The following is a 15,074-nucleotide window of genomic DNA, read 5'->3' as shown; positions in this document are numbered from 1 at the left end:
GTCTCTAACAAGAAAACAAAACTGAGAAAAAGGGAAAGGAGGAAACAGAAGTTGTAGAAAAAAATCACGGTTTTTCCCCACCAATTGTTCACTCTGAAAGGAAAAGCAGTTGGCGGGTGGAAGAGGAAGCGAGAGACCCTTTAACGTTTTACGAACTTTCGGAAACGGCTCTTCTTCGGTTTCAATGGTCCTTCTTTAAGCTTTTTCAACGAGTGGGGCCGGCCGGAGGGGCTGAGAGAGAAGGAACGATTCGCGGGATGAAAGGGTCGCTCGCGGAAATACGTTTTCGCGAGAATTCGAGGGCGGATCGGTTCCGGTTGTCGGTCCAACCAACGTAAATCTAATCATTTCTACGTAATTCACCGTGGCCGACCACACTTTGACCAACACTCGTTCCACTTATCCTGCTATCCGTACATACACGCTTCGCTCGAAACCAACTCTAATAACGTTTTCAAACTGTTGTCGAAACGAGGTTACCGGCAGTATCATACTTTCCAGCAGGGCCTCTCAAACTTTTATCATTCTCCGTTACCGATTCGCAAAGAAAATTAATTTTTATTTCACAAGAACTGCATCATTTGTTTAGAGACGCATTCGGTGTATTGGATTCTATTTAACGCGTTGTATCGGCGACTAATTTGCTTCGATGGTGGCACGATTAGTCGCGGCAAGTTGAATTTCACGTATCGGGCAGCAATTTCGGGAAATTCGCCGACGAAATTCACAGAAATTCGCGCGGGACGAGCGGAACTAATGGTTCCAGTAATACAGTCACAGAAACTCGTGAGCATAAATTAACGTTTACCGCGTACGGCGCTAAGTCTACCCTGGATCGGAACACCTTGTATAGGTTATTAGAATAAAATTACAATAGCGTATCAGAGCGGTTGCAGCACCTTAACAAGTTCTCAAGAAATTGAAAGGGTTGGAGGTCGCGACGCAGAGAGAGGAAAAAAGGGAGCGAAAGGCGATTCCCGGAAATCTCGTTGAAAGGACGGCGTTAATTAAGCGCCACCCCGGAAGAATGGAACTCGAGGAAAAGGAAAAAGAGAAAGAGAAAGCACGAGACCACGAGTCGGGTATGAAGGTGTAAAAGAGACGAAGGAGCAAGGTAAAAAAAGAGCAGCGAGTCTCCGCCTTTGCTTCAACGACGACGGCCACTTGAATTTCTTTTTTCTCTCTTCGACATGTCGGAACATCGCATCGTGGTGAATCGGTCGGAATGTAGCACGATTGTTCTACTATTCCCTGGACTCTCGCTTTTCTCTCCGCCCCGCCCCGCCCCTCCCCTCTTGTTTTCACCTTAATTGAAATGAAGTGGAACGGTCGTCGTTGCTTCTCCTTTCTTTTCCAACGAAATTTTCTATGAAATTCCATCGAGCGTCGCGCAACTGATCGATACCTTTCACTTAACAGGTCTGGACGCGAGAAGATGGTCTGACCACAACGCGTGAATACTACTTGACTTGTCGAAAGAAAGGTAACGAATACGCGACATCGGTTCTTCCGACAGAACAATTTACGTGCAATTTCAATCACTTCTCTATTAACTAATTTTAGCTCACTATTCTCATTTGGGAATATTAAATTTGGAATGTCATAATGAACAATCAACTATACTCGTACCTATTATCCATGGTATGCAAGATTTATTACACTTTGTGCTTTGTACAGCGCTTCAAAATTCTATGCTAATATCATTTTCTTCCCTACACTTCTATATGTATATTCGAAGGGCTCAATTTTCAATATTGACTGTAAAATACGGAAGAAAATTGAAAGGAACCTTCAAATCTTGAGGATACCAACTCGCGCGAATGGTGTTGTTGAATTTTTCCAATTTCGAGTTTCGATTTCGCAAACCGATTTGATTCTCCGCAAACGAAACACCTGCAAAATTCATCTTTCCCGTTGAATAGCACTGGAAAAATCACTGGCTCGATCAGAATACGTGTAAACGAACGAACGAACGCGCAAATAAAATATTGAATAGAAAATTTCGAGCAACAAATCGCCGTCAGTCGTCTCTCAAAAGGAACAACTTGCTGAAAAATTGTGAACGAGCATTGTTTCGTTTCTGCCGATGGAAACGCGAAACAACGAACAAAAGAAGGAGAAAATAGAGGCACCCTCGGTGAATACATACAAACTTTCCTTCATTTCCTTCCCGAGTTACTTACAATTAGATAATTTACTCAACCTTTTTATCGTGGAGATTCTTGCACACGTAGCCATGGTCACGTTCAATTTCCCTGGAAGGTGGCTTGAAACGCTTCGATTACGAAAAGGCCGGAAGGTAATTTGCGGTCACGCGTAATTAGCGTCGTTACGAGGTGTGCTAGGGAGGGTAAAAATGGATGAAAGGGCTCCAGTGGTGGTTGGCAGACGTTAAAAGGCGACATTGATGTTTCGAAACTCCCTCCTCTCTAATTTTCATCCTCTCGGCGAACTTTACGGACTTGGGAGACGCTCGATTTCGTCTCACCGAACGCTTTGGGAAACTTTCCTAGACTACTGGAAACACGATTTCGATCACGTATATTTCATACCAGCGCCGTTATACAAAACTGAGCCGAAATTTAATGTCTTTGAACGTTTTCGAGTCGAGTACACGGATGATGAGAACTTCACTCGAGGGACATCGTGAAAATACAGCTGTTCGAAGGGTCGACAGTCGAGAGCGATAATAGAAAAGATAGGAATGTCAGCAATAGGGGAACCGGTGTCAGATCGCGCAAAAAGATGCCTTTAAAAGCGGGCGTGAGCTTCAAAATGGTAATTTCACGGTTTCACGAGCATTCTGCCCGCGGCCAATTTAATTCGCGACGGATGATCTTGCCTTTCTTCCTTCTTCCTTCATCCTTTTCTCGTGTCATCCAATTCCGCTTGTTCGAACTCGTTAACCTCCACTTTTCAAACCTTAATTTTTTTCAAACTTTTCCCCCCTCCTTTCCATTTTCTTTCGACACGCGATTGCCTTTCGAATTTCATCGATTCCCGGTGTGCGATCTACAAATCTAAGAAATTACCGTCGAAAATTTAACTCGAGAAAAATTTCAACAAGAACTTGACCGAACCAAATGGAGGACACCGCGTATAAAACGAACGAACAAAAGAAGCGGAACGTGACTCTTAACAAACTACTCCTCTAACAGTTAAAATTTCAGGTGAAACTTTTGAACAAGCTAAAAGCTTTCCGGATTTCCTCCCTCCACAAACGTTCTTTCTCCGCTATTTTCCTCTTTTTCTTTAAACTACTCGTCTCCTTCAATTGCTAACGCGACAAAGAAATTAAGTCTGCGAACGTTCAACTCGTAGCCAATTCATTTTACCATTTCATTTCTTTTTCAAACGTAAGAACTGTCCTTGGAACATTAAAAAGAACATTTTTAGCGTTTCATCAGCATTGTTTTCCGTTGTATTAAATATTACCGTAGACCGTAGATTAATAGAATTTCTGTTAAAAGAGTAGAACAAGGTCAAACGCAAACAGGAATTTCTCATATCGTGGTCGCTCGTGTAATCCTTTACACAAAGCGAACAAGGGCCGTGTAATTTTTATTCGCGAACAGACCGAGCACACGAGGGTGCTCGCGAGTTTTCAATTTCCATGGAAGCTTTCTCTCCTGACCCGTGTCGTTGTAGCTTGTCGTTGAATTTTCGAAATATCGTGCTCACCTTTCAACCGATGCTCGAAAAAAAAAAAGAAACGCGTCTCTCTTTCTGTCAAAAGAAAGAAAGAAAGAAAGAAAGAAAGAAAAATAAAAATTGCGAGTGCTTTGTTGTGTCGCGTGGTTTCAAAGGACCAAATGTTACGTTTTTGCGACGCTAGCAAAAAGCTAAAGTAATTTTGCGGATCGATACTCAACAGAATTCGAAATGGTACGCAAAAATATAGGTTTCTTTTTTTCAAGTATTTGTCCAAGTAACCTAATTATTGAGTTCGTTAGTAGTCTCGAGATAAAATTTGTCTTTTTCACGATGAGAAATGAAATTTTTTTGGAAGGAAATAAGTACATCTGTTGAGCTTGCTGGTTCATCGTAGCGTTGCAACGAGAGAGAGGGAGAGGGAGAGGGAGAGGAAGAAAAATGTCGAGCCAGCACGTCGCTGGTGCACACCCTCGATGGCGGTGCCTTTTTTTTCATCCCCTGTTTGCGACTAACGCAAACGAAGGGACAAAATAGGGCGAGTAAGAGACAGAGAATGGTGCGAGCTTCACGACCGAAAAACAACCGCGAGTATTTTCACGCGGCGCGGATCGGCAACGCGTTTCTCGCTTAAATCATTATTTCCGTTCCGACCTCTCCCTCATTCAGCCGTTCGTTGCACGCAACGAGTAAATAACGTGCTCGAACCAGACTGCCTGGAAAATGGAGACAAAATGTCGGTGCAGGGGTAGCTGAACCGGAAATAACAAAAAGAACGAATAGAAAAATATGTGGGAAATAGCGGGGTCTGAGCTCGAGAGGACGTCGAAGACAGAGACGGTGTAAAAGCAATTAAAAAACAGAAGAGATGGTAGGAGATGATTTCGAAGGATCGGTATAGGATTTGTTAAACGTTGATTAAGCGTTTTTAAGCTCGCAAAAGCCCGCGTTTCTAGAGGGTTAACGAGAAAGCAAGTGCATTTTTACCGGAGACATCACGATCATCGGGTTAGGTAAACTTTCGTCAAGTTCTCGAAAAGCTTTTAATACATTCCACGGGCTTTGAAAGTTGCGGTGTCCAGGGTCATTTGCGAGTTTCCCGTAAACAGCTCCGAACCGGAGCCTCGTATCAGCCAGTAATTAAACTTAAACTTCTTGCAAAGTGATACACCGGTATATATCCGCGTGCACGTGCGGCTGCAAGTGCGCCTGCAACACATATATACGCCCACCTGTCTACGGTTATCCACCACGAGTATTTCATCGAAAACTTTGCACTGCCCTCCAAGCATCCTACGATTCTGCTTCGTTAATAGCGTCGATAAGTAGCTGGGAAAATTTCAACGGCTTCGAATAAACTTTCGCTTCGTCCTTCGGTAAATTTCTCTTCTTATTGGTATCAAGTATCCGGTCTCTATGTACTGATTAACGCTTCAGACCGGAATTCGTCAAACTGTAGAAATATTTTGTTTCAGAGCGAAAGTGAAAAATTGCGAAACAAAGGATTTTCATTCAACGATCCGCTCCCAAAAGCATTCCTTCCTTTCGATCAGTATTTTCCCGGCGCGACGGGGAAGAGAAGCTGGTTCGAATAGGCGAGGAAAGAAAGGAAAAGTCAGGCCTGGAAGAAAAATAGGGCCTGAAACAAGGAGATTTCAAACGGAGCCGACATTTTCCCGATCCCTGATTGGACGGTGTATCGGCTTCGTTCCGTGAAACAATGCGAATCGTACCTTCGCTCTTCAGCCACGCAACAAACGGACAATCACCGTGCTTTGCTTCCGTGGCTTCTCTCCCTCTGTTTTTCTTCCCTGTCCATCCCTATCCCCTTTTTTTACTCGCTTCTCCACTCCATTCTTTTTTCCAGCTCGTTTCCTTTGACAGAGACCAGGCATCGAATTAAATCGAACGCGGATCCGAATTAGCCGAGAATACCGCCAAGATTGAACGAGTAAGAATTATTTTCATTTATCTTAACGCGCGTATGACTCGAGTGAATAATTGAATTATTAACACCTCGAAGGATGCGGCAAGGCTTCGGATTCTACTCACGAACAGTACCGTAATAATTGTAAATCCAAAGGGTACCCATAGAATGGAAAAAAAAACTAAAAGAAATTCAAAAAAGATCCCAGAAGAATAAATGGGAAAATCGTGGAAAAACTTCCTTGGCTGTGCGTTTATTTATGATTCCCAAAAAATGAAATATCAAAAAAAGAAAACGCGTTCTACAAGGAGAAGGTCTGCACGTGTTCAGGGTGGGAAAAAAATTCTTGAAATACGCTGGAAAACATTCAGATGGTGGTCGTACTTCGAATTCCAGCAGTTTTCTCCCGCGACAGCAGACTTCCGACTGGATACGCTTAGCGTATCGCGCATTCATTTCAGATTCATCCCGAAAATGAATTTTAGATTAGAGTACGGTTGCATATCCGGTGGCGCGCAGCTGCACCAGCGAACACGCCATTTCGCCGGCTTCACCGGCTTCGCCTGCCTACCCGTTCTCGTAATTCCGGCTTCAGTACAACTGGTTTGTACAAGTAAATAAATAAGCAAATAAATGAATAAATAAAGCTGGAAAACCCAGGGGAATTTATTCGCTGATTCCAACGGTTGAATCGCAGACCGGGTCGCGATTTACGGTGCTATTCACCAGCCGGAGAGACCCCGACTCGCTGTATCCCCCTTCATTTTCCCCATCGATTCTCAGCCTTGTAAATCAACCTTATTTGCGGGGGCAGGCGTTAGAAAATTCTGATAACTCCGAGAGCCGGTTAACGAGCTCCTGATTTATATCATCCGATAGATTTGTTGGGGAAAATTTCAATTCAAATGTTTCATTTCCTTCCCGACAATGTTTGAAAAATACATATTTCACGGCTTATTAGGATAAAAGTGACAAAAGCGCACAGTCGATGTACCAAACATTTTCTAATTCAATTTCCAAGTTCTACACCGCCCCCTCCCCTTCTTTTTTTTTTTATTTACTGCACTTCGTATACTTTTCTCAGTCAGGAAGCACGCCGGTAATTTCCACTGTACAAAGCTGTTTAGAGTTTCGCAGCAAAGGTTGCTAAAGTTTCGCCGCGATTTAATTTAATCGTAGGGCAAGTTGCTGTACCTAGCCGGTAATTAACAAATCCGCAACGACGGGAAAACAATTTCTCCCTGCACGGTTTCAGCTACGAATTCGATACTTTCAGCTGGCCCATCAACCAGTCGCGATTACGAAACTATACATATATCGAGGCTTATTACATTAAACAAGCCGCGCAGCAAGTAATTGTTCCGCTAATAACAGCCGCCCACTAGAGAGACATTAATAATTTCTCAAATAACAACAGACCGCTGCGAGCGTCATATTTTCGTGACAGCCCTTTGTTCCGTGCTATTGCATTATTTTGTTACCGAATTAATAGCACATCGTAACGATACCAATTTGCCACGATAACCGAGGAAAAATAACAAAATTCCTGATCTTTCTTCGTAATAAACAGAAAAAAGGTAATTTTCACGCATCCACGATTGAAAATAAAATTTTGCGTAAGTAAAGCCACGAGGAAGGTGGAAAAGGGCGGTGAATATCAATTTAAAACCACTTTTCGACGCATCTCTCGAATTGCTTACACGTACCAAGGTTGTTTGTAATCCCGTTTCTCCTCCCTCGGGCCGTGCCGCCGCTCTGTTGCTTTATTATTTCCTTCCTCCGTATTGCTATATTCTCACCCCTTTCATCCTCCAATTTGTCTCTCTGCTCTATGCTCTTTGGTATTATGCGTGGTGCATAATGCACCTCATGCTACTCTGGTAGACGCGCGCAAGATGCCCCTTGCGACGCGTTTATCATCGGGGATAAAACGAGCTGACCGGACCGTTCGTTTCAACAGGGGAAACTTTTCAAAGCGTAGATCGATCGGCTCGCTGATAACGCGATAACGGGGATTTCGAAACGCTCGTGGCTTGTGAAACACGGCCTCCGATCATCCCCCTCCTTTTACCCCTATCTGGTTTACGTCGTACTTTTCCAAGCCGCGGTACAATTATCCTTCTACCGATAACGTTCTTCTTTCTCAACTTAGAAGCTTCGGTATAAACTTATAAGACGAATGTTTCTTCTACCTCTTGAAATCTATTTTTCAATTCATAACTAGACGTTAGATGATTTATCGAGTCAACAGGTGGGGATAGTGCAGAAAGAAGGAATGGATCGGTTGCGAATCGAGAAGGAATTAGAAGTGTCGGACAGCTGACAGAGAGCGCGGGGGTATCGAGTTAAACGCGGCGTACAGCCACGCATGACGCTACACTAATTTATTCAAAACCGTCATAATTGCGATATCGCACGGGCTGCCATTGCGGATTACCGCAACGCAGTTGCTCCGCGCTGAAATTGCAAAACCCGGTGTGTCATGGGGCGAGCGTGAAAATCGGAAACAGCCGCGGGGGAAATGCTAATTTCGCGATTTCTAACGCGTCCTTCCACCTTTGTAATCGACCGATACTACCGACGCGACGCGCTGATCTCTGCAAGAGTTTTTTCAGAAAATTTTTTTAACGGGCTGTTATAAAAATAAACTCGGTTTACACGAATTTCTATTCGTACGTAACGACCTACTTGTATAATAGAAATTTCATTTGACAAGTCAGATCGCGCAAACTGGCTTTTCACTTTTCACCCCATTTCCTGCGCTGATTTCCGTACCAGAGATTATTTTTTAACGGAATTCGCGGTATAATCTGTACATGTTGTTTGTTTTTTTTTTTTCCCCCACAAGTTTCCGGAACACGAATGAAAAATTTGTCGTTTCGAGGTAAAAATCGAGCCGGTCGTTTACAGGAGCGGCGCTAGTTTGCCGAGTGTTTTGCAGCTGAATTAAATTTGCGAACGCTTTGGAGCGCAAGCGTGTGCACGCGTTCACTCGTTACCCGAACGTTTCCACGAAGAATTAAGGTTACGGCAGCGAGCAAAGAGGACGTGATTTTGTTTCGAGGATCACTTGCCGCGACCTCGCAAACATTTGCCCGCCGCGCCACCCCGTTTACTGCAAATTACCTTCGCTTCTTAAGCAGCTTTTTCTTATTATACACCTATTAAGAAATTCCATAATTACGTTGTTTATTTTTTCGCGTATAAATTAAGATTATATACGGAGTGTTGATATAATACAGAGAGCATGAAGTATTTGCGTCGAAAGTCAATTGAACAGTGTATGTACACTGCATTAAAATCGCTGATTGATACATCCTTAATCGTTAGACAGCAAAGTCTTTAGAAGTTGCAAGCAGTTCACAGTGACTCGGAGAGACATCAAGTATCTAGGAAGCAATCGAACATCCGCCGGTAGTCTATTTGTTAATTAGACTGCTAGCATCGAAGCAATTAGATGATTCTGCTCGATCGATCGTTTTACTTACTGACGGTAATCAGTTCAGTTAACGTGGCAAAGCGAATCAGGTTAGGTATACGGTAGGTGGTGCATTAAGAGATAGAAATAATTATTAATAAAAGTTGATTAATTTTTTCATCAAATATCACACGCGATGACTACGGTGGTTAGCCCGTTTTTTCGCGATAGCGTTTCCTTGTTTAACACATAAATCCCCTTTCTCTACAAGAAATGGAAGAAAAACAGGCAGTGCGGTGCTCGTTAAAAGGTCGAGAGTTTTCATAATTAACGAGACAGTAGAAGAGAGCTACGTAATAACTTTCCGAAGCCCGGAGGACGAATTCACCCTTCGCGTCATGTCGAAATTTACGCGTTACAAACAAGGGCTGTATCTACATTCCGCATTCGAGAGCAACAGAAAATTTCTGTCCGTTTGCGTGTGTTGTATACGTTTGATAATAATTCATATCACGCTTTTTCCCGCGTTTCCAACGTCGACGACCGCTTTTATCATCCTGCGAGCACTTCCTCCGCGACTGACAGTTAAAAGAAACAGGGGGCAGGGGAAAACGGAAGCTCCAGGTAAACCGTGGCTTTTCTGGCCACCGTTGTCCGCTCGCGAAAACAACCTCGCATCTTCGACCGTTTTAAACGTCACTGTCTTCTTTTATCTCTTACCAACCCCTCTGTCACCTCCCAACCCCTCGTTCCGAGCTTTTCTTTCTTTACTCGGCGCGCTTTTTCAACGCGGCTTTGTACTTCCTGTCTCCCCGTAGGATTTCTTCTTGACGTTGGTAATTTTTCCTCTCGCCGTGTCCTTTGTTTTTTTTTCTCTCCCCTTTCCTCTTCTTCAACTACTTACTCTTGGCCAATGTTCGAATTTCTGTCGAGAATAAGAAGAAGGTACCACGCAGCAACGCAGCAAAATTGTTGGAAAGTATTGTTAACGGAACTCTTTCTTTGTTTCTTCGTAAAGGAAAGCTAGTTACGCGTATCTATCGGGGAAAATTGAAAAGAAAATAGTATACTGGACATATGTACGAGTCCTTTGTAACATGTACAGTAACTGGTTCGGAAACGGTCGTCGTCTACCTTCTAAAATTAAAAAGTAATCCCTACAGTATTATCGGAACCACCAAGTCAGCCAAAGCGTATAAAAGTTTGAAAATTTAATAAACGCGGCTAAGAACATTCCGACACGCGCAGCTAAGTATTTCTATGGCTAATGTTCGTTGAAGAAGATCCCCGAAATAGGAAGCTTTAATATCTCAGCCTTCACAGCGCGCCTCTCATAAAGCCACGACAGAGCATCCAAAATAATCTTCAAGCGTACAGTTCTTCTTCAACGGCTTCTAACAAAAGCCCTTCCCTTCTCTTCTCTTCTCTTCTCTTCTCTTCATTCTACCACTTTTTACCCTCCAGTTGTTATTAAACTGTTTCCAGTCCATAGTGTGCAGTTCACAGTTCTTTGTGACCACCACCGACACTCGCGATCCATGAAGATCTCCTGTTTATCACGCTTCTCGAGCACTGAACCGAGACCACGGTTATTATTAGACAGCTGTATGCTGCTGTTAGAAATTAGAGCAATTTCACTTGTGCAACGTGACTCGCCTATAAAACGGCATTATTATTTTCTCAGAACCGGTGCTTTTATATTCAGAAAAGAATAAATAAAGATCACCTTCTCATTCTTCTCGAGCTTAACTGATACAAAAAAATGAAATATATCTACCTATAAAATGACTGAAATTTATTTAATCAGTTTTTGCTAGCGATTTCAATAGCGAAAACGTTCGATGATACGCGTTAATTTACGCATGAAACGCGGTAACAAAGAACGCGTTATTTCGAGGTATAATTTACGAAATTGCCGAGATAATTCGAGTTTAGTGAACGTCAAGGGACGAGCGTGCGGCCGACAATAATTTCGACCGGATATCGAGCGAGAAGAGCCGATGGAGCGCGGACAACGTCGGTTTCCGGTGACCGACTATCGATCCCTCTCGTCGATTCGATTAGCGTCGTCGTACAAACGCGCAAAACTGTTTCTCAGCTAATTAATCTGATTATCGGCGGACCGTGCGCCACCGGAGAAATTTATTTTTCGACGTTCGACCGGGATAACCGAGACCATCGAATACCTCCTGTCAAACAAATCGATGTTCAGATTATCCAGACAAATAACGGCGGTCGTCAAATCGACCAACAAACACTTTTATTTATCGACACTTTTATCCTATAGGTAACAGCCTAAACCTCACCCTCGTAAGGGTTCGATAACCAACGTATTTTTCTCATTTTTTTTCCATTTTTGTTTTATTACTCAACGTTAATTGAATATAAAATGAAAATGTTGAGTGAAATAATATTCGCGAGTGAGGAACGACAGAGGGTAGGTACGTATGAAAATATTTAATGAAGTTTAACATTGTAATTTACTTGGATTTTAATCTTCCTACGGGTATACTAACTCGTATGCATACGATTTTCATGTCGTGCAACGAGATTAAATAATTTAATTGGTTTAACACAGGTAGAAATTATTGTACAGAGAATATTACAGAGAACGAGAACACTGAAACAATTTAATTATCATTTTTTCTTTATTCGCGTCGTTTTAGATTTTAATTCTCTCAAGTCCTCAAACAGAATCATGAATTTACGTGGAAATTCGATTTTATTTAATTTTCTTCTTCATTCTCAATTTATTTTCTCATGCAAAGTCATTACCTTTCAGCTTGTATTACGTATTAAGGATTTAATAAAAATACAAAATAAACTTACCCCTAATTCTAACGGATCAGCCTCTAAACGATGAATGTTTCTGAAGAATCTGCAATCAGAAAAAGCAAAAGTTAAATTTTATACAGTATTCGACATTAGTCGTGTAAGGAAACTTCGATTCTGATAATATCTCTCCTCTCGTCTATTTCCTTTTAATGTATTTCTACATCTTTCCAACCGTGTAATTATGACTCGCGATTCCATAACATTTTCTGCCATTATTCCCGCAGCCGTCTGAAATTTCTTTCTCCTTTGTCGCGAAATCCCGGCCATCGTCCTCTTGAAATTATCATTTCGCAGCTCCTACGTTTCTCCCCACATCTATCTTGAATAATCCTTGCTTCTTCCTTAATGCATTCTTTGCTCCCGACATTTTGAGAGTCGTTCTTTAATCTTTCTGGAGCCTTGCGCGGAAGGTCTCTTATCGTTAATATTTCTTCTAATCTTTGTATAATAATTCGTATTACAATATATTGTATTTTATACTAAACACGGTTCTTTGTTACCGTGGCAAAGAAAAATATCTGTTTCTTTCCAACGTTACTTGAAATCTTTAAAATCCTTTCCTTTCATAATTTTTATTTCTCTTCGGATCTTTGTCCTCTGCCATCTTCTCTACCCGCTCTGTAGCTAATACTTTTCCTTAAAAAAAAAAGAAGAAAAAAGGAATCGAATCGAGTCGAGTCGAGGATCTTTCCTTTAATTTACTTCCCTGCTTGGCTTCTCTGTTTCTCAGTCTTCCTTTTCCACGTAGTTTCTGCTTGGTGTTCCTCTATCTTATCATCTCTACCCTTACCAATCCTTCTTAACCTTTCCCTTTCTCCTCGCTATTCCACAGATCTTTCAGCCTTTATCACAGAGTTGCAGCTGCGTTTTACCATTCCATGTTATCTTCTTCCCTCATCGTGGCTCGATTTCATTCATCTTAATCTTTGCCCTCTCGGCTTAACTTATTAAGCAAGCACGACTTCCTTCTTCCTCTTTGTAGACTGTACACTATACACGGTACACGGTACACGGTAGACGATCTTGGGGTATTAAACCGGCTGATTCTCATGGAATATGAGCTACTCGATTTTATAGACGTCGTGCAGCCAATAAATTCATGAACAACGTGGAGAAGCAGCCAGCATCTCTGTCAGGGATCAGTTTAGACTTACTTCTTCGAAGTTACTACAGCACGAGGCAACTTTCCAACTGGCTTGAATAATCGTTCGTTACCGCAGCCGTAAGAAACACTCGTCTCTTCTCATCAACGTTAACGAAGTATTTTACTGGCTTGTTTCAAAGCGCACAGAATGCAGCGAAATTTTCGCAGCGGATTTTAAAAGAAGATGTACCTAATTCTCGATGAAAGGCTTCGCAAACGGCAGGAAACGGATGATGGTGTAGAATTTCTGCTCGAAAGACCTTTTATCCCGTATGATGCGTAAGAAAAAGCTCCATTCGGCTGGCCATCCCCCTTTTTCATCTCTCTGTGACATCTTTTCGATGACAGACAGACACCGTTGATCTGTCCTTTCCTGCTCTTCTCTGCACCGTCTCTTTTTCTCTAAGGTTGCCGGTTTATCAAGCATCTGCCTCGTTCCAACCATCGCAGCACCGTCTCGTCATGTGCAAATGCGTTTCTGAAAGGGCTGCAGCCCGTCTAAGGCACGACGTGCCACGAATTCTACGGACAGCTCGTCTACATCCGGCTTGCGAGGGAAAAACCTTGAGAGAGAAGAAGAAACAGACGGGTAGGAAAGGAAAAGGGAAGGTTGGATACGGGGGCGGTGGATGAATCGGCGGAAAAGGGGTGAAGAAAATATCGCCTGGTAGCATCGCACGGGGAACGCAGTGATTCGAGACACGCGAACGGAATTCTCGCGACAAACCGCGTATTTGTATCCTAAGTCCCATACGGTTTCCCTCTCTCGAGTTCCATATATGCTCAACCGTTTTTACGCTGTGATTCGAGATTCGAGTTCGTATACACCTTGGATTACTCGACTGCTTTACAACAAATAATATTGTAATAATTAATAGTAGTAGTGTAAATGCCTAATTATATCATTAACAAAAATGAAATATAATATTCCTGTTTACCGTTGAAAATAACGCAACAGTAGACGGTACCTATTTTTTTGTTTACACGCTTTCCCCGTACAACAACGAACGCAGTCTGTTGCGAAATACACAACCGAAAACGCAAAGCCATTATTTTTCGCGGTTCCTCTCATCGTTTCAAGTTTTCGTTAATTACCGGCCGTGACTAAAAAACGTGCTTTAATTACTCGACCATGAAGATAATAGACGACACGCGGTAACAGGAACGCGAAAAACAGAAACAACAAAAAAAAAAGGAAAAAAAACGTATCGGTTTTGTGTCACATGTTTCTGTTCTCGCGCGACGAACGATAAATTTGTTCGCTTGTATTTCTTTTCATAATTCTTTCGCTGTGTCACCATTTTCCTGCTCGTTGCGTTGGTAGAATTACGTTTAATCGAGAACCTACATACATACATATGTAGGTACAACCGAGATATTCGAATAACAAGAACTCGAGTTCGGCTGGTTGGATCACATGAAATTTTATTACTTTGTTTTACCATTTAAGCATCGGATCGTGCAATAATATTTCCAATAAAAAGATTTAAACAGTAAGCCCCAGTAAGCCGAACATTCGATAAAATTTCATTCATTTACACGGAGGACAATAATATAAAAAAACGTTTGCAGTATTTATTATTGGAAGCTTAGATACTTCTAAAAATTCAAATATTTTCTGTTTCAGATGACGAATTGATGCAGTTATTTTCCATCCACACTTTCCAATCACGATATTCGAAACTAAGATATTCCTAAATAAGACCTTCTTGTCCAATTTAACTTTTACACTGTTAGAAACCGCAACTTATCTCGGCCGGATCGGATGTCTCGTATATTTTTCATTTAAAAATGAGCACAAGTCCTTGCAATGTTAATATTCCTTTTGGCTGGCTGAAATTTTCCCTGGATCCAGTCGGTTCGATAAATAATTCAGATGGTCGCACGACTGCAAGCAAATTGCTTAAAATGTTCAGCTCGCGAGCATCGCGTTCTAATTAATCTTGTGCAATTTATGTGCCACGATCCCGCGACTTTTGCACCGTTTCATTTTAAATTATAATATTTTCTATTTGATAAAATTATTTTATTAACATACGGGACATATTCTTGAATGATCTATCTTCGAACCGTTAAGCATGAAACATGTAACAGTATTG

General features: G+C 42.0%; 1 protein-coding gene across 3 annotated transcripts in view; it reads right to left on the bottom strand.

Moving 5' to 3' along the window:
• The window catches only part of PH4alphaEFB (prolyl 4-hydroxylase subunit alpha-1), an 83,303-nt gene that overhangs the window by 29,752 nt on the left and 38,477 nt on the right, over window positions 1-15,074 (bottom strand). For 2 of the 3 annotated variants that reach the window (XM_034335426.2, XM_034335425.2), the window contains one exon: window positions 11,826-11,874. The exons of the other annotated variant lie outside the window; for it this stretch is intronic. The gene's annotated coding sequence lies outside the window, so the exon portion shown is untranslated. The remainder of the gene's footprint in view (window positions 1-11,825; window positions 11,875-15,074) is intronic. 3 annotated transcript variants of the gene reach the window in all.

Source organism: Osmia lignaria, chromosome 14 (assembly GCF_051020975.1).
Source record: "Osmia lignaria lignaria isolate PbOS001 chromosome 14, iyOsmLign1, whole genome shotgun sequence".
NCBI classification, from domain to species: Eukaryota; Metazoa; Arthropoda; class Insecta; order Hymenoptera; family Megachilidae; genus Osmia; species Osmia lignaria.
The sequence above is the reverse complement of the archived record's forward strand: the minus strand, read 5'-3'. Positions and strand labels throughout refer to the sequence as shown.